This window comes from Myodes glareolus, chromosome X (genome assembly GCF_982192425.1).
Source record: "Myodes glareolus chromosome X, mMyoGla1.1, whole genome shotgun sequence".
NCBI lineage: Eukaryota > Metazoa > Chordata > Mammalia > Rodentia > Cricetidae > Myodes > Myodes glareolus.
Window position 1 is genome coordinate 136649082 of NC_142053.1, and position 19742 is coordinate 136668823.

The window sequence follows — 19742 nt, forward strand, 5'->3', positions numbered from 1 at the left end:
CTCATAGATCAGTGCCTTGCTCAACCGACATCAGAGAAGCTTCCTCCTGCAGCAGATGGAAACAGATACAGAGACCCACAGCCAGACATTATGCAGACGGTGAGAGACCTTGGAACATTTAGCCCTAAAAGAGATGCCTCCATCAAATCCCTCCCCTTATGGCTCAGGGCACCCTTTGGAAGAGGATGTGGGAAGAGTGTAAAAGGCAGAGGGGATGGAGGACATCAAGGAAACAAGGCCCTCTAAATCAACAGGACCAATGCACAGATGAACTCAGGGACTTAGGCACATGCACGGGGCCTGCAGCAGATGGGGTCCTAGAGCTGAAAGGAGACGTGGACACTCGGCCCACCCCTAAGCCGGAACCCATCTCCAGTTGATAACCACGTGCAAATGAAAACTTGGTTTCTTCCAAGGCGGTCTCACAGGGACCCAAACGCGTGCCCAGGATAGACTGCGCGCACACGCAGCAGTGGCTGCTGGCAGGAAAGGAGCACAGCCTCTGGAGGCTCCTGTCTCATAACGTCGGGTCGGGTTTTGTTTTGTTTTGTTTTGTTTTTTATTTTTGCTTTTTTGTTTTGTTTTTTATCTTTTAAAAGTTTTTATTTATTTATCTTTTTTTCAACCCTACAGTTCCTTTGTATCTGTATTACAGCTTCTGGTTTTGTGTTTTTATGGGATTCCTAAGTGAGGGAACAGGTGGGTCACTGTCTATATCTGTTTCCTGTGCTTTTTCTGGGGCGCTTTTCCTTCTTGTTTGGTTTTGTTCTGTTCCTATGTGGTTGTTTTATCTTATTATTTTTATTATATTATTGTCCCTTAGAGTCCTGTTTACTTTCTAATGAGAGACAAAAAGGGGGGTAAAGGTGGATAGGAGGGGAGATGAGGAGGAACTGGGAGGAGTAGAAGGAGAGAAAACTAACTGGGATATATTATATTAAAAAACCCTCTATTTTCAATAAAAGAAAAAATATTTGGGGCTGGAGAGATGGCTCAGAGGTTAAGAGCACTGGCTGCTCTTCCAGAGGTCCTGAGTTCAATTCCCAGCAGCCACCTGGTGGCTCTCCACCATCTATAATGAGATCTGGTACCCTTTTCTGGCATGCAGGCAGAACGCTGTATACATAATAAATAAATAAATGTTTAAAAAAATGTTTGACTTAAAAATAAAATGTGGGCCAGGTGGTGGTGGCACATGCTTTTAATCCCAGCACTTGGGAGTCAGAGGCAGTGGATCTCTGTGAGTTTGAGGCCAGCCTGGTCTACAAGAGTTAGTCCCAGGACAGGCTCCAGAGCTACAAAGAGAAACCCTGTCTTGAAAAATGAAAACAATAACAACAACAACAACAACAACAACAATAATAATAATAATAATAATAATAATATAAAGGCTAGAGAGATGGCTCTGTGGTTAAGAGCCCTGGCTGCTCTTCTAGAGAACCTAGGTTTGATTCCCAGCACCCACATGGCAGTTCACAACCATCTATTAACTCTGGTTCCAAGGGATTCAACATTGTCTTCTAACCTCAGAGGGTAACAGACATGCACATGGTAAACAGATATATGTGTAGGCAAAACACTCAAAAATTTAAATAAATAAAAAATGTGTCAACAAAAATAGAAGATATGAAGAAACATGGAAATTTAAGATGGTGGGGTCCCAAAATCTAAAACTCAGTGGATAGGCTCAATAAGAGAGTGTAAGAGACAGAGAAACAACTAATGAATTAGAAGACAGAAGAATAAAAATTACCTACCTGAACAACAGAGGAAAAAAATGTCCTGAAAAAAACAAAAACTATACCCACAAATAGATGGGACCTTAGGGACAGCAACAGAGACTCTAGTGCTGGTGTCGGTGTCCCTGAAGATGAGACAAGGCTAAGGTAGCATTTGAAAAAGAAATGGCTGAAAGTACCAGAGTTAGCAAAGGACATATCAATTGACTTAACAGGTGGAGTGAACAGCAAAAAGGATAAACCCCCAAAAGATGGAACAAATACATGTATGCTCAGCGTTTGAAAATGGAAGACAATGGGGAAAGTATTGGAAGCAGGACCAGCAGAGAAGCCACTGGGGAACAGCCTCGCTCAGGGAACAGACTGTATTTTTCAAGGACTGAAAGAACTGTCAATCTAGACTCCTGTATGAAATGAAAATGGTTTTCAGGAAGAAGAGGAGACGCTGGCACTCCCAGATGTCGGGAAATGAGGAGAAATTGTTACCAGCAAGCCTCCTAAATAAAGGGCAGGGGAAGGCCACGCAACAGAAAGGAGATAATAAAAGAACTCTTGGAGCATATGGGAGGAAAAGACTGCAGGAGGGAAAATTATGAGTGGCTACAACTTTCCCTCTCATGGATCTTAGAAATTTTGCTGGCTGCTAAAGCAAATACTGTAGACCGTGTGGCCCAGTTCTCAGCACCTCTAGAGGAAATAATTGAGAGAATTTAATTACAAATAGGGGAGCATGGGCCTGTCACTCACAAAGGTAAAGAGGAGATTGTGATGATGAAATTCTGTTTATGTGATAAAATTCTGGGCCAGAGAGATGTAGGTGCTTATGTCAGCTGAGTTTGATCCGCAGGACCTAGATGGTGGAAGAAAAGCAGCATCTCTACTCACATGCTAAGACACGCAGCATATATGCCCGCCCCACCCCAATAAATAAATAAAATGCAATGATGTGATTCCTGGAGAAACCAGTAAAAAAAAAAAAAACAAAGAGATACATGAGAAAGTACTATAAACGAGTCAATATAAAATTAGAAGAAATGTTCAAGGAAACCCAGGAAAGCAGAAAAAAATAGAAAATGGAAAAAGAAAAACAAACAACAAACAAGAACTCAGACAGCAGATTTAATTATGTTAAGCACAGACTGTCTAAATACATCATTTACAAGCAGAGAATGGTGGATACAAAAGCACAACCCAATAATGTTATGTAGACAGGAAACTAACTTCAAATATAACAATAAAAAGCTGACTGAGGAGCTGAGAGATGGCTTACTGAGAGATGGTTTAGTAGTTAAAATCGAATATTGCTCTGCAGAGGACCCAAGTTCAGTTCCCAGTACCCCTATCAGGTGGCTCACAACTACCTGTAACCCCAGCTCCAGAGGGATCCCACACCTCTGGCCTCCTCAGACAATTGCACACAGAAAAAAAAAGCCTATTAAAGGTAGAAGGATGAAGAGTGATATATATTGCAAACAAATAAAAGAAATTATGACTAGTAATACGAGATAAGATAGACTATAGAGAAAAGAAAGTCACCGGCATCAAAAAATGACTTTATATAACAATAAAAGCATTGAGACACCAAATGGACAAAGCATTTGTAAATGTATATGCACCAAGCAACAGAGCATCAAAACAATGTGAATCAAAACCTAACAGATTAAAAGAAGGTATAGACAACATCATTTGAAATTCCAGCATAAGTTTCTCAGCAACTAGCTTGAAAATCAGCAAGGGTAGAGAGAACTTAACAGCATCTCTCAGTAGAATCCAGCCAACATTTAGAGCATATTGTACCAGTCTGGTCTACAGCATGAGTTCCAGGACAACCAGGGATACACAGAGAAACCCTGTCTTCAAACTACCCCCCCAAAAAATTAAAAACTATAAATGAAATAGATAATTTAAATATCTCTATAACTATCAAGGGGACTGAATTTGTAATTTAACCCCCCCAAAAGAAATATTGGTAGCCAGATGATCTCACTGGAAAACTCTACCAATTCTATATAGTATCTTCCAAAAAATCAAGAGGAACAGTTTCTAATTCATTTTCTGAAGCTAGCGTCACATCTGTAAGAACATTAGACAAAGTCTGCACAAACAGGTACTCCAAACCTGCACCCATTGTGCATACACATGCAGCAATAACCAACAAAATATTGGCATATAGGATTGAACCTATGTGAAATATCAGAAGCTATGAAAAGAATTATGCAACAGATAAAGTAGACTTTATAAGGGATATAAGTAGGGATACAAGGCTCGTTCTAAAACCGTTCAGTGTAATCCACCATCCTAGCAGTTTCAAGAAGAAAAGTCACAGGTCATTGAGATGGTTCAGTGGGCAAAGACGGCTGGCACCAAGCCTGACAACCTGTGTCTGAACCCTGGGACGTACATGATGAAAAGGGAGAACCAATTCCTGCAAGCTGTCCTCTGACCTCCACGTTTAAACTGTGGCATGAGCATTCATGCGCGTACACACACTAAATAAATAAAATGTGCCCATTATAGTTTATTTAATAGAATAACCCACAAAGCTGAGTGTATTTCTGTATACTATCATGGACAAGTAGACACCAAAAATTAAATATAAAATGCTATTCATGATCATTAGAAATAAAGCAGAACATGTCTCAGAGAAGATACAGAAATAGCTAAGAAGCACACAAGGAGATACTCAGTATCCCTAATCATTTGGAAAACACAAATAAAAACTAAACTCAGGGCTGGAGAGGTGGTTCAGTGCCCAGTGCAAAAGCAAGAGGTTAGAGTGTGGGTCCCCATGTGGAAGTCAGGCATGGCTGTGAACATATGTAATTTCAGTGTGGAGGCTGGAACAACAGGGCTCACTGACCAGCTGGTCTAATCTAAATGGAGCTTCAGGTTAAATGAGAGACTGTGTCTTTAAGAAAAGATAAAGTTAAAAGATCAAGGAAAGATATCATGCTGGGTTAGTGCATACATACACATATATGCACATACTTGCACACATACACACAAATTACACATGCATACACACAGATGTGAGATACTACCTCCCATCTATTAAAATGACTACTATTTAAAAAGAAGTGTTGACAAAGATGTGAAGAAATCAGAAGCCCCTACATTTTTGTGGAAATATAAAATGGCAGAGTCACTATGGATAAGAGTGTGGCAGTTAAAAAAAAAAAGAACAATTTTCCATCCTAGGCATGACTTTGGTGGTGTGAGCAGTCTGCTTATGCTGTTGTACTAAAGATGTTGCCACCATGGAATGGGTATATGGGACTCTCTTGGTACTTTTTCTTACAAGTAAATGAAAAGCTAGAATTATCTGAGTATAAAATGTTGGGGTTTGTTTGTTTGGAGATAGGGTCTCACTATGTAGCACCAGCTGGCTTGGAACTCACTTTGTAGATCAGGCTCGCCTCAAATTCAGAAAGATCTACCTGCCCCTGCCTCTTCCCAAGTGCTGGGATCTTAAGGCATATACTACATATACTACTATGCCTGGCTCAAAGAATATTCTTAAAGAGAGAGGAAGTAAGTAGACTGTCTTCTAAAAAGCCCAAAGTGTATGAGACTGACTGGAGAGATAGCTCAATGGTTAAAGCACTTGACATTCAAACATGAGTTTGCATTCCCAGCATCCATGTAAATGCCAGGTGGATTTGGTAGCTGCCTGTAATTCCAGCCACAGAATGCAAAGGCAGAGCAAGGGATTAGCCATATCAGTGAGCTCTGGGTTTGACTGAGGGCCCATGCCTCAGTGAATAAGATGGAAGAGTGATGGAGGAAGATTCCCTACATTATGGGGTGGGAGTGCACCACATCTACAAGAAAAAAGCATGCACACACAAAACAAAATCAGAAAAAAACAGTTTTCAGTCATCAGTAGAGAAGAGTTTGCTTTTTAGACCTAGGCATAAGGGAGTCCAACAATCTCATTTGGTGCACTGATTGTGTCTTACGTAGTTTAACTGTAATGTCTTTTATCTAAAGACTAACACAGACTTAATCTGTAGCTGAGAGGAATGTGAGCTGGAAAGATCGCAGCTGCATCTAGGTGCATTTTCGGGATAGCTTCTTATTCTTAGAGAAAACAGCCCCGATCTCAGCCAATGCTCTTAACCTCTGAGCCATCTCTTTAGTCCCGCAATTTGGTTTTTTAAAAGAGCATGACTATGCAGCCAGTAACCAGGAAATGGAGGCGTGTTCTACATAAGGAGCGAATGGGGCACACGATGATGAAAGAGGAGCATGTGAAACCCTGAACCAGAAACCGCAGGCAGGTCAGTAGGAGCTAGCCTTCAGGCTGATGACCCAGAAAAGAAGGGCTTGGAAAGAAATTAAGGAGTGATAAGCAAATTCTAAGAAGACTCCCCAATTTTTCTCTTCTAAGGTATATGTATTTTGTATTATGCCACTGTCTTTGTGTGGGTGGTATCTGTGAATACAATAGGATAATCAGCCTGTTCCACTGATTAGTTTACATCATACAGGATGCTGTGCAGACTGCAGCAGGCCTCCTGCTGGTCTTTGCAGGTGTTGATGCCATGTAAGGAGAGGGCCACATGGCTAGGGTCTCAGGGCTGTTTTAGATGCTGTTAATCTCCACAAATAGCCAGCAAAAAAAAAAGGCTCTCAATGTCATAGTTGTGTGTGTTACATGTATTTGTGTGAACATACATATATTCAGGTGTACATGACTGTGTTGAGGCCAGAGGTTGACACTGGGTGTCTTCCTTGACAGCTCTGAACCTTATATGTGGAGGCAACATCTCTTATTTGAATCCAGGGCTCATATATTAGCTAATCTAGTTAGCCAGCTTGCTGTAGGGATTCTACATATCTGTTTCACCAGGAATGGGATTACAGGTAGTTACTGTATCCACCTGGCATTTACATGGGCAATGTGTTTCAAATTCTGGCCATCATGTTCGTGTTGCAAGCACTCAGTGAACCATCCTCCCAGTCCAAATTCCACAACTATAAGGAACTGAATCTTGCCAGCAGCTCAGAAGACTTCGGAAGTGGTTTCTGGGCCTCAGAGGAGAGCACAGCTAGTGATGGCTGAGAGTCCAAGCAGAAGACTCAGTTAACAATACCCATGGAACTATGAGGTAATAAATTTGCAATATTGCAAGCCACTAACTTGGCAATTTATTATACATCGATAGAAAACTAATGTAGAGGGCCGAGGAGGAGGATTGGTGGGCAAAGTGCTTGCTATTCAAGGATGAGGACCTGATCTGGATCCCTGGCATCTAACTCTAGTGCTAGCGACAGCGACAGAAGGACCCCTGAGACTTGCTGGCTATCCTGTCTAGGCCATCAGGTTCAGTGAGAGACCTTGTCTCAAAAATTAAGGTGGAGAGTGAGAAAGACACCCAACACTGACCTCTGGCCTGCACATGAATTTCCAGATACACCCACAGCCACCCACGTCTATACACAGGAGAACTAATATAGAAAGCCTGCTCTAGATCTAGGAAGATCTGTATTATTAAAAAAAAAAAAAGATGGAAGACAGAATCCCATTGGGTAAATGGATCCCAGAGGGTAGAAATCTCATTAGGAGCAACCCTAGAAGATAACACATATACCACCCCTTGTGCAACTGTCTTCAGCCTCGGCCACTCTAAGATATTGACAGGACAGAGTATAGACTGGTACAACTCCACAGAAGTCCATTTAATAAGGCAAGTGTGGCGACACATGTTTGTAATACCAGCATCTGGGAGGCTGAGGCAGGAGAATTAAGGAAAAACTAAGCTGTGTAGTGAAACCTTGTATATCTCAAAAGAAAAAAGTAAACTCAAGTCCATTTGGCAATATCTATCAAAATCACAAGAATATATATTTTTAAAAATTACATTCTGTTTGTTTGTTTGGTGTGTGTGATTTTGCTCCCTTGTGAGGAGATCCTCTGTGAACTTTTGATTGCTGTGATAAACACGGTGACCAGAGGCAGCCTGTGGGGAGGGGAGCTCATTTCAGGTCAGCTTACACTATTATTTCAGTCAGTCGTCGAGGGAAGTCAGAGCAGGAGTTCAAAGCAGGCTCCTGGAGGAGGGAACTTAAGCAACGACCATGGAGGGCTGCAGCTGACTGGCTTGCTCTCCATGGCTGCTCTTCTACAGCCCAGAAACTCTGCCCAGGGGTGACTCTGCCCATAGTGGTTGGGCTTTCTGTCATCTATCCAAGAAAATGGCCCCCCAGGCTTGCCTATAGGGCAGTCTCACACAGCATTTTCTCAGTTGAGGTTCCTCTTCCCAGTGACCTTAGCTTGTGTCAAGTTGACAAAATAATTAACCAACATACCATCTTTGCTTCTGTCATGTGGGGCCTAGAGATTGAAGTTAGGCCTCAGGCTTTGCCCAGCCAATTTTACCCACCAAGCCATCTGGCTGGCCTTAGTATATGCTCTTTGATTCAGTTACTGTGCTTCTAGGAAGTGACTCTACCCAGAGACATATATTAGCAGACACAGGAGGTCATCTGTACTTTGGATAATATTATACACCAGAGTATATTTGCTCGGTCAATCAACAGGTATGCATTATTAGTAACAGAAAATGCTTGTCAATAGAGATGCCTCAATATATTGCTGTACAACTGAATACGACTGAGAGTATAGTAGTGAAGGAATTCTATATGAATCAATTTCAAAACATTTCAATACATTTTTTAAAATTTTATTTTACTTTTGATTTTTGAGACAGGGTTTCTTTGTGTAGCCCTGGCTGTCCTGGAACTCACTCTGTAGACCAGAATGGCCTCGAACTCAGACATCTGCCTGCCTCTGCCTCCTTAGTGCTAGGATTAAAGGCCTGCACCACCATGCCTGGTTTCAATGCAATTTTTACAGGGAAAAAAAACCGCACCCACAGGGTATGTTAGATATGGTGCAAGAGGGACCTTTGGGGCTTCCCATAGCAGGTGGGGCCCAAACTGCAGCGGGTAACAGAATACACTCTGTAGAGAGAGCTCTGTGGGGTTTACTGAAAAGAGGAAGGATAGGGGGAAAGGAGGGAGAGATACAGAGAGAGAGACAGAGACAGAGAGACAGAGAGAGAGAGACAGAGGGAGACAGAGGGAGAAAGAGGAAGGGGAGGGAGGACGGAGGTGAGAGGAGAGCAGAGGGAGAGAGGCTAAGACAGCTTGCCTCAAAGGGAAAGAGAGATAGGGAGTGGGCGGAGCTTGTCTCTTAAAGGGACCTTTGCACCTATGTACAATCAGAACTGCTTGCCATAAACAGAGGAATGCCAGGTTCCCAAAGGGCAGGGCCAAGGTGTGCCTGGATACTAACAATATAGAAAGTATCGTGTTAAAAGGAGAGAAATAGAGCTGATTGTGATGGCCCATGCCTTTAAGCCCAGCACTCGGGAGGCAGAGGCAGGTGGATCTCTGTGAGTTGAGGCCAGCCTGGTCTACAGAGTGAGTTCCAGGATAGGTTTCTACAGAGAGAAACCCTGTCTCGAAAAACAAAAACAACAACAACAACAAAGAGGGAAATGAGGGTGCAGACTGGCTTTTGTTCATTCTTGCTTTAACTCTCCCAGAAGGCCCCACTGGCTGCCTGTTTGAAGAGGGACTACAGGAAATGAGCCCTCTCACTATGTGACTGGGGATACTTCCTGGTTTATTTTTGATCTAAGGTCTCCCGTATTCCAGGCCAGCCTTAAACTATGTAGCTGAGGAAGACCTTGAACTTGTGATCCTCAATATCCTGAGTGCTAGAATTGCAGGCCTGAGGTTTGTGTGGTGTTTGGGAATGAACCCAGGGCTTTGAGCATGCTAGGTAAGTGCTCTGTTAATTGAGCTATACCTCCCCACCCCTATACATTTTGTTTCTAAATCATGTTGGGCTATCAGTTGTGTAAATGATCAAATAAATGTATTTATTTCTAAGAATTTTTAAACCGTGTGTGTGTGTGTGTGTGTGTGTGTGTGTGTGTGTGTGTGTGGCCACAGAGGCCAGCAGCATCATGTCTGCCAGGAACTGGAGTTACAGACAGTTGTAAGGAACCTGATACAGGCGTTTGGAAGCGACCTCAGATCCTCTGCTAGAGCAGTACACGCTCTTAACTGCTGAGCCATCTCTCCAATCTCCAATAAATGCATTTTAAAGTGAAAACATTTAATGGTACAATAGAGTTCGGAAACCACAGGATGGGTCTAGCATCACGTCTTCCCACTCCTTAACTGTGCTACCAAGCCAGAGGTCCAAGCTTCTCCTACAGCAGTCTTGAGCGCAGGGATTTTGCAGCCACATCACTAACTTCTAAAGGAGTCACTGCTTACCTTTCCCACCCCAGCTCTCTGGGCAGAACTTAGGGGCTGTGTTTCCCAGAGGTCACCAAAGCTCTCCAGTTGCATCCTCAGGGCCCCTGCTGGCAGCTGAGAGTCCCCCAGGAGAGGAGAAGTCTGAGGCTCTGGCTAAGTGCCAGGCCCCAAGCATAAGGGAGAGAGGGAGTTCAGACAACCCAGCCGAGCCTGTCCTGCAGGTCGGCAACCCCTCAAGCAGGCCCGGGATTCCAAAGGGATGCATCAGGGCTAACAGAGCTATTTGTGCAGTCGTCCACTAGGCCTGTTTGGGACCTGTCCTCTACCTGCCCAGCTCATCTCTTAAACTTCGCTTATCACCTTTGTCCCCAGTGGTCATTCTTTTCTCCTCAGTCCCTCCTTCTCCTTCCTCCTCCCGGGCTTTTGGCCTTGATCTGGTCCTTTTGCTGCTAATCGCCTTCCGGTAGCAGACAGGACCCAGCAAGAAACAGATGGCACACCCCAACTGGGTAATTTAAGAAGAATTTAATAAAGTACTATTTCTGAAAGTATGGACAGGATACAGGGAAGCTACTCCAGCTAGGGCAGTCCCCTGTGGCAAGGGGCGGGTGCAGTGCCATTGGAGCTGAGGTTTGTGGTCGCTGCCACAGGCAGGCAGGCAGGCAGGCAGGCAGTTAGTTCCCTGGGACTCTCAGCGAGAGGCCTAGGGAAGGTACAACACTGGATCTCAGGCTACTCTTTCCATCCTAGTTCCTAAACCCAACCAGAACCCACTGATTCTGTTCAGAGGGACCAGCCTCGCAGGCACACGGCATAGTGGGGAAGAGTGGAGAACACATCCAGAGGACAAAAGGGATACATCCAACACCCTTCCAACGTCAGAAAAGCTTCATGGCCGGAAGTTTCCAAACTCTAGGACGCAGGGGCCAGGGGTGGTGGCAAACCTGGGATTGCAGCACGTACCTGGTCCAGACAGACGTTCAAGGCCACCCTCAGCTACTCAGACACTTAATGAGTTTGACGTACCTAGGCTAAATGAGACCCTGTCTCAAGCAAAACAAAACAAAACAAAATAAAGTGGATGGAGAGATGGCTTCGCGGTTAAAAACATATATTGTTCTTTCAGAGGACTAAGTCCAGTTCTCAACGACGCAAGTCAGGCAGCTCACAATGCCTATAACTGCAGCTCCAGGAGCAAGCACCTGGACTCAAGGCCTGCACTCCTATGGAGACACAAACATACACATAATTTGTAAAAAAAAAATCTTAAACACAAAACAACAAAAACAAAATAGTCATATGAGTTCTAGCAGCCGGTGTCCAGAGCCATCAGTGCTCACCCTGTGTCCAGAGCCATCAGCGCTCACCCTGTGTCCAGAGCCATCAGCGCTCACCCTGTGTCCAGAGCCATCAGCGCTTACCTTGTGTCTAGAGCCATCAGCGCTCACCTTAGAGCCACTCTGATTTTAATCATGGTCCCACAAACCCATCTTCACCACACTGCAGCAAATGCTAGGCCTTGTGTTCTTTTCTTTGCCAATAATTCATATGTATGCAGAATAAATGAACCCAGGGACTTTCTCATGCTAGCCACATGTGCCTACCAAGGGAAACTTCCTGCTTATTTGTTTTAGGGGACAGGATCTCACTGTGTACCCCCATGCTGGTTTTGAACTTGCGATCCTCCTGTTTCAGCCTCCCAAGAGCTGAGATTACAGGTGTGAGTTTACCATATCCTAGACTAAATGATAAAATAAAAAAGTAAAAGCTGGTCATGGCGTGCATGCCTGCGATCCCAACACTCAGGAGGCAGGGATCCTAAATCCCAGGTCAGCCTGGTCTGTGTAGAAAAGCCTGTGCAGGATCTTTTGTGGAAACAGAAGTTGAAAGCAGTGATCTCAACAATGTTCATTAGTGGACACCAAAAGCATTAAAATCAACTCTGGAAACTTTCTAGTAGATGAACCAGACTGGGACTGTAGCTCAATTTGTAGAGTGTTTACCTAGCATTCACAAAGCCCTGGGATCAAATCCCAGCACTACATAAACCAGTTAAAGATAGTATCTTTAGTAGTACTATAATGGCACACATCTGCAATCCCACCCGTTGGGAGTAGAGGCAGGAAGATCAAAAGTTCAAGGTCATCCTGAATTGAGTTTATAGCCAATCTGGGATATGTGAGATTATGATCAAAATATTACTACTCCTACAACTACTAGTGATGATGATAGCCAGGCATAGCATTGCATGCCTTTAATCCCAGAAGGCAGATCTCTTGAGTTGGAGGCCAGCCTGGCCTACAAAGCAAGTTCCATGACAGCCAGGGCTACACAGAAAAACCCTGTCAAAGCAAAAAACAAAATAAACAGAAATAACAATAATAGCCAGGTGGTGGTGTACAGTTTTAATCCCAACACTCAGGAGGCAGAGGCAGGTGAATGTCAGTTTGAGGCCAGCCTGGTCTATAAGAGCTACTTCTAGTTCCATGACAATTAGGGCTACACAGAGAAACACTGTCTCCAAAATTCATAATGGTAACAAGAACAACAACAAATTGAAAACAGAGAGCCAAGTGTGGTAAGCTTGAAATCTCAAGCTAAGACAGGAGAATCACCTCAAATTCAAAGTCAGCCTGGACTACAGACTGAATTCCTGGGCAGCCTGAGCGGACAGAAAAAAAAAACAAAAGCCAAGTCAAGGGGCCAGTTCTGAGCAATCTACTCCTATTCAAGCTTTCACTACAAGTCCTGGGTCAGTAAAAGAAGACAGTAAACAGAAGGTGCTGGAGGGAAATGTCCCTTTTCCAGGCAGTGTGATTGTCGCTGGAGAAAATCCCAAGGACTCCACAAAACAGTTCTAGAACTCAAAAGAGAATTCAGCCAGGTGAGAGGACACCTGGTCAAGGTCAACACACAGCGTTCGTTTCTCTACACGGTGCTAGCAGTTTGCCAGACAAGTTCTTATATAGCTGCATTTCGAAAGACTTTTTCTATCCTGAAACTCAGTAGACCAAACTGACCTGGATTAAAGGAGTGCGCCACCATGTTCCAAAAAAGCTGAAAAAAAATTAAAAGCTCATCTGTGTATCTCTAATACATTGATGACAAGCCTTTATTTGGTGAGATAAACTTTCCTGGCAAGTTTTTAAGTAAAATAATAAAAAGAAATTTGAAGTACTCAAGCATTTGGTAATGCGTAGTTCGCTTTAAAGTTGGTCATGGGGCTAGTGGTGTAGCTTGGGGAGAATGCTCACAAAAGGTCTTGGGTTCCATCCGCAGCATTACAAAAATAAATACATGGCTGGTGAAAGCCAATGGAATTTTCTTTTCTCTCTCTCTCTTCTTTGAGACAGGGTTTCGCTGTGCAGCCCTGGCTGTCTTGGAACTCACTCTGTAGACCAGGCTGGCCTTGAACTCCCGTAGATCCGCCTGCCTCTGCCTCCCAAGTGCCAGGATTAAAGGTATATACCACCACCGCCAGTAAAAGTGAAATTTTCAATTGAACTGGCAAGGGTTAAGGGAGCAAGATAACGGCAAGGATACTGGCACCGTTTTGAGTAGAGTTTAGGCTGGCTAGTGTCCCCTGCCAGGCTGCCATCCAGAACCGTAGAGACACTACTGCAGAATGCTGCTGTCCACAGCACAAGGAGGAACAGTTAGGTGGCAAGGGCCATGGGGCTGAAACAGATGGAGATCATTAGGCATGTCACAAATCCTCTGTAATATCAGGGCTTCTGGGATGGCATTTTCAATGAGTCATTTCGAGCTTCACTGATACTTTGGCAGGAGTTAGATCAGAGGGTTACAAGTCACTCTCGGAGAGGAAAAAGCATATTTTCAATTTTCAGAACCAATGCCTGAAGTGGCACTTCCGAGCAAGAAGGCTCGGCATTCACGGGCAGGTGCTGCTGGGAGTTGGGTTTCTCTCTGTGGAGCCTATCACACACACAGGCCTCATAGGCTCGGGTACTCATGCTAACAGGGCCCTGTGGTAACAAACATTCTAGTGTTACCTCCAGATGGTGGTGGTGACGAATGATAACTCCAATCCCTCTTCATCCAATTAAAGACTTCTCAGTTGAGCCTTGCAAACGAATGTGATATTCTTCTTTGTCATCCAAGGACATGGCTCTCTGCCTAGTATCTCATAGTCTGTTAAAAAAAAATACAGTTTCTTTTTCTTTTTGTCTTAGGCATATGCGTGCTTGTCTGTATGTAAGTGTACCGCATGCATGCAGTGCCCTTAGAGTTCAGAAGACAGTGTCAGATCCTCTGGAAATGGAATTACATGGGTTGTGAGCTGCTAAGTGGATACTGGGATCAGAACTCAGGTCCTCTGCAAGAGTAGTAAGTGCCCTTAATGCTGAGCCAGTACTTCCGAGTCCATTGCTGAAGGTTAGCTGATGGGGATGTGACCCAGTCAGTGGTGCAGCACTTGCCCATCTCATGCAATGCCTGTTGCATCCACAACACACACATACACACACACACACACACACACACACACACACACACACACTACGATTAATTGATATGGAGAAAAAAGAATTTCTAGACCATCCTATACTCTGTATGTGTGTCTTGGTCACTTTGTTATTGCTGTGAAGAGACACCATGGCCAAGGAAACTTATAAAATAAAGCATTTAATTGGGAGCTCACGATTAAAGAGGGCTACAGTCCACAGCCATCATGGTGGGGAGCATGGCAGCAGGCAGGCATGGTGCTGGAGCAGCAGCGGGGAACAATCTTGACTCACAATCATGAAGCAAAGAAAGCTAACTGAGAATGGCATGGGCTTTTTGTTGGTTTGTTTTGCTTTGTTTTCGTAGTTTTCAAGACAGGGTTTCTCTGTGTAACAGTCCTGGCTGTCCTGGAATTTGCTTTGTAGACCAGGCTGGCCTTGAACTCACAGAAATCCGCCTGCCTCTGCCTCCCAAGTGCTGGGATCAAAGGTGTGTGCCACCATCACCCAGCTGGCGTGTGCCTTTTATTTTGTTGCTGTTGTCATTGTTTTGAGACAGGATCTTTCTACATAGCCCTGGTTGTCCTGGATCTCATCATGTAGACCAGGCTGGCTTCAAACTTAGAAAGCCACCTGCCTTTGTGGCTACTGGGATTAAAGGTGTAGGCTACCACTCCCAGTTTAGGCTTGGCCTTTCGAAACCTCAAAATCCACTTCCAGTAAAGCACCTCCTCCAACAAAGTCATACCTCCTAATCATTTCCAAAAAGTTCCACCAACAGCGACCAGATATTCAAGCTATGAACTTATGGGGGCCATTGTCATGCACGCCAGGGCGTGTGGTGTATGTGTGCAGGTGCAGTTGTGTTGGAAGGCCAGAGGTCAAATTTGAATAGCCTCCTCAGTGGTTTTCACATCATTGTTTGAGACAAGGTCTCTCACTGAACTTGGGGTTCGCTGATTTAGCTAGACTGCCTGGCCAGCAAGACTCTGGGATCCTCCCATCTCTGCCTCATTTGCCAATGCATAGGTCATTTTTCTATCTTCACAGAGAGATTACGTGCCTAGGCCACCACATGTGGCTTTTCTGTGTCTGCTAGAGATGAAGCCAGGTCGTCATTCTTACACAGCAAGCGCTCTATGTACTGAGTCATCTTTCCACCCCACCCACCATGTTACATTCTTCCGACCATGCCTGAATTGCTACAAATATCAAGAGAAGAAAAACATTTTTTTCTCTGCTATCCACCTTAGTGCAAGGAAGCCTAGTAAATGCAGGAAAATGGAGGAAGAGGCTCTTTGACCAGCCTCCAGTTTGCCACAGGAACTTTGTGGTGGTGGAGGATGGGTTGGTGGAAAACCTTTCGGACATCTCCCTGAGAGTGTTTCTCACAAGGTAAACATTAGCCTAAAATGAAAATAAAAAGGCCAAGCCAGGGCCTTTGATGTCAGCCTGTGTGCTGATTAGGTCCTCCAGGAGCTTTTAGATGCCGACAGTCTGGAGAGAAGACGGAAGTGCCTGTGGGAGATAGAAGAGGGAGAACTGCAGGTGGGTAGGGCCAGCCTCAGTGCACAGCCATTGAAGAGCAGGACCTCAGCTAAGAAACTGAGACAATAAAAGAGACTCCAATCAAAAGTATGCTAAGATCTCATCTCCGCTATTCAGCATGGCTATCATCAGGAAGTCAAACAAGAAGGAATGTGGGTGATGATAGGAGATGGAGGGACCCTGGGACACTATTGGTGGGAATGTAAATTAGTGTACCTACTGTGGAAACCACTGTGGAGATACCTAAAAAAACTAGTAAAGACAGAACCTCTGGGCATTTCCTCAGCGCAGCCAACTTACTCTAGAGATCTCTGCACACAATAGCCATGTCAAGGCATCTGCCCCAGTGCTCACTGACAGATGAATGGGTAAAGAAACATGTTCATATACACAACAGAGGTCTTTTTTATTTCTTCCAAAGATTTATTTATTTTATGTGTAGAAATGTTTTTCTCCCTGCATGTATGCATGTGCACTGCATGTGTGCCTGACGCCTGCAGTGGCCAGAAGCAATTCTGAGCTGCCATGTGGGTGGTGGGAACTGAACCCATGCCGTCTGAAAGAGCAGCCCTCAATCACTGAGTCATCCTACCAGCTTCTGCAATGAAGTTTTATTCATCCATAAATAAGAGTGAAAGTATTTCATTTGCAGAAAAATGGATGCATCTAGAGACCATAATATTAAGCAAAAGGAACTTTCTCTTACATGTGAATCCCAGATTTTAAAAAGGAGGATGGTTGTGGGAACTATTTCAGCAGTTGGCAGGACAAAGGGAGAGTGGAGGAGGTCAAGAGACAATAAGGAAGGGAAAAATACAAAGTTGTCTTGTACTCTATAAAGGCCTCGCAAGGAAACCCCCCATTTTGCAGAACTAATACACGAGAACAGTTTTTAACATGCTGAGTCACAGTGACTTCAACAACATGGCGGATTAAGAAGCTGTGGACCATTACCATTTTTCTTCCCACTGGGACAAGGTGTCCACATCAATGTGTAGGCCTCTCCCCTTTGTGAAAACGCAGAAACCAGCCAGGTGGCTCCTGCATCCTAGGAAATGGGAGAAAGAGTTTCATGAGAAAGTGGCTGGGACGCACTGGCACCTTCCCTAACAGAGTCTCTCTCATCAACACAGGCCCACCCGAGGCTGTGGGAACTCAGTACCCTGGCTCTTCCATGGGAAGGGAAAGACAGAAGTAGACTGGATATCAAACATTCCGACTTCTCTGGGGTCAGAGGCCACCTGAGGGGCTGGCTTTCTGTCTTGCTTGTCTCAAGAGTGCTGACAGAACTCAGCATGCTTCAGATGCCACAGGTCATCCTGAGCAAGGCAGCCTGCAGTGACTCCAGAGAAACCTTCCCCTAAGAAGCAGATAGGCCCACAAGGCTTGGAGGCTTCTCCGGTGAGGGTGCAGATAAGCAGGACGGAGCCAAGAGGTCAACATCAGGGCTTCTCGGGGCTGCCTGAGGGACTGATTTCTGGCGTCAGTCAGGAGTCTGGAGATCTCTTGACGCCTGAGGGCAGCTGAGGACTCACCAGAGCTTGAGTACAGAGGGCAGGCCAGAGCAGCTCCTGGTTTCCCAGTGTGTAGGGAAAAGGGGAAGTGAGCCTGTGCTCAATGGTTCTGCTTTGGGGAACCTGTTTTCTGCACCTTAGAGCAAGGACAGAACTCAGAAAACACCAAGTGCCAAGAATACAAAGGAAGGAAGGAAGGAAGGAAGGAAGGAAGGAAGGAAGGAAGGAAGGAAGGAAGGAAGGAAGGAAGGAAGGAAGAAAAAAAAGCTCCCTGTGGCATTACTCCAGAGGTCAGCACAGAGACTGGGAGCAAATGGATGGGAGAGGAAACAGGGTGACCACACTTGAGCAGGGCAAAAACTGTCAACATGAAACAGATATTATAGAACGCTAGCAGGGACAGTTCACTGGGAAGACATAGCAAGCGTAGCAGCATATGCAAACAGCATCAGGTATCTAAATATGCAGGGCCACAGATTGATGTGGCCGGGTTGGGTAGATGGCACAATGTGAGCAGTGTGGACTGCTCTTCAGACGACTTGAGTTGGTCCCCAGCATCCATGTCCTTGGGCAGCTGTGAGCTGTCTGTAATTCCAGCTCCAGGGAATCTGACACTTTTTTTTCTGACCTCTGAAAGCACAGGACATACAAAGAAATAAAAAGAAAAAAATAAGACTCATGTAATTACTACCAATGAGGTAACAGTAGAATGTTCCACTCTACAGCAGCAAGACACACGTTCTTCTGAAGCACACGCAGAACATACTCACATGTGAGCGCAGCCAAAAGAGGTCCAGCCAAGTTAAGAGGACCACGGCTTCCTGACCACAGTGGAATGAAGCTAGGAATCAGTAGCAAAGATAACCCTGGGCAATTCACAAATATGTGCAATCAAACAACAGACTCAGACAACAGAAGATTAAAAAAGAAGACAAGGGGGCAATCAGAAAACACCTTGAGGTAAATGAAAACACAGCAGGAACTGGGGTGGGCTGAGAATCCACAAAGGCTCAGTGCCCCAAAAAGAAGAAAGAAGAAAGGAGAGCAGGAAAAATGGGAAGAAGGGAGGGAGGGAAGAAATGAAATATACCAAAATATATGTGATGCAGCGAAAGCATCTCTAGGAGGGACGTTTAGTGGTTTAGCTAGTTAGTGATAAATGGCTACCTTCAAAAAGGAAAACCAGCAAGATGGGGGCAAAGGTAAAAGCACTTGCCACCAAGCCTGATGGCCCAGGCTGGATCTCGAAGCTCTCTGGTAGTAAGAGCCAACTCCTGAAAGTTGTAACTGCCACACTGCCACTGTATCACACGCCACACTTTATAAAATAAATGTTATATGCGCCCAACTCCAGTGTGGAGAAATAAAGAAGTACAGATGGAGGAGGGGGGGAGGAAGAGGGGAAAGAAAGAGCAGGGGAGGAGGAAACTGGGAGAAAGGGGAAGAAGGGGAGGAGGACAGCAGGGGAAGAGGAAAGGAGGAAGAAGAGCAAGAGGAGGAGAAAGAGAAGGAGAAGGGGAGGAGACACCCAGGAGCAGATGGCTTCATTGGTGAATTCTACTAAACATTTCAAGAAAAATTAATGCCAATCTTTCCCAGACTTTTCCAAAACACAGAAGAGACCAGGCTACTTCTCAGTTTGTTTCGCGAAGTGAGCACCGTCGTTATACAAAGCCGTGAATGACACAAGGTGTGTGTGTGTGTGGGGGGGGTAGAGTACAACTCAGTACCCACTTAAGATGTTTTTTAAAGATTCATTTATTTTTATTTTATGTGTATGGGTGTTTCGCCTGCATGTATGTCTATGCGGCACATGCATGTCTGGTGCCTGCAGAGGCCAGAAGAAGGTTTCTGGTCTTCCAGGAATTGGAGTTAACAAATGGTTGTGAGCCACACTGTGGGTACTGGGAATTGAACCTGGCTCATCCGGACAAGCAGTAAGTGCTCTTACTCACTGAGCTGTCATTCCAACCCCTGGCTCAATAGTATTCATAACCATATATGTAAATACCTTCAGCAATTTATTAATGACATAATTTACCAGCACACTAAAGTGACCCCATGAGATTTGCAGATGGCATGAAAGAGTGTTTCCATGAATAAAAATGAATGCCATACACCACTCCAACACTACAAAGGACGAAAATCACATGAGCCTCTTACACGATTAGGAAAATCATTTCACAGGATTAAACATGCAG